The 768-nt window shown below is 39.1% G+C and overlaps 1 non-coding gene across 1 annotated transcript; it reads right to left on the bottom strand.

Annotated features, from left to right (window-relative positions):
* Window positions 1-363: 363 nt before the first annotated feature.
* Window positions 364-436, bottom strand: Trnat-ugu. Its single transcript has one exon. It is a non-coding gene; the product is annotated as a tRNA-Thr (tRNA).
* Between the last annotated feature and the right edge of the window lie 332 nt (window positions 437-768).

Raw genomic sequence — 768 nt, 5'->3', positions numbered from 1 at the left:
TAAAAGTCATTGTGTAATAAAATGCCTCCGACGGGATTCGAACCTGCGACCTCTCGCTGACAAGAACCACTAGACCACGAAGGCTTCATGTTGAACAGGTCCAAATAACCGTCGGGAACATTGTATTACACAATGCTACCCCTCAAGAGGGCGTTAAGCCAGATAAATCTGGCAATACGGCTGGAAATACTGTCGTATGTTATATATGATATTGAAGGGAGTTAGCCGTAAACACTGTTGAATAAATATAATATAAATTGTCAAAGGTACATATACAGTGTTTAAATAAGCACATGATGGAACATCGTAGGCTACCTGTAGCTTTTCAACAAATAAAGTCATAAAAGTCATTGTGTAATAAAATGCCTCCGACGGGATTCGAACCTGCGACCTCTCGCTGACAAGGCGAGCGTCATAACCACTAGACCACGAAGGCTTCATGGTTGAACAGGTCCAAATAACCGTCGGGAACATTGTATTACACAATGCTACCCCTCAAGAGGACGTTCGGCCAGATAAATCTGGCAATACGGCTGGAAATACTGTTGTATATTATATATGATATTGAAAGGAGTTAGCCATAAACACTGTTGAATAAGTATAATATAAATCGTCAAAGGTACATATACAGTGTTTAAAATAAGGACATGATGGAACATTGTAGGCTACCCTGTAGCTTTTCAACTACCTGTAGCGTACAATGTTCCATCATGTCCTTATTTAAACACTGTATATGTACCTTCGACGATTTATATTATATTTATTCAA

The sequence above is a fragment of the Anneissia japonica genome, unplaced genomic scaffold, assembly GCF_011630105.1.
Source record: "Anneissia japonica isolate Jap-2015-1 unplaced genomic scaffold, ASM1163010v1 scaffold133969_len768_cov153, whole genome shotgun sequence".
In the NCBI taxonomy this organism is placed as follows: Eukaryota; Metazoa; Echinodermata; class Crinoidea; order Comatulida; family Comatulidae; genus Anneissia; species Anneissia japonica.
This window is presented reverse-complemented; position numbering and strand designations above follow the sequence as displayed.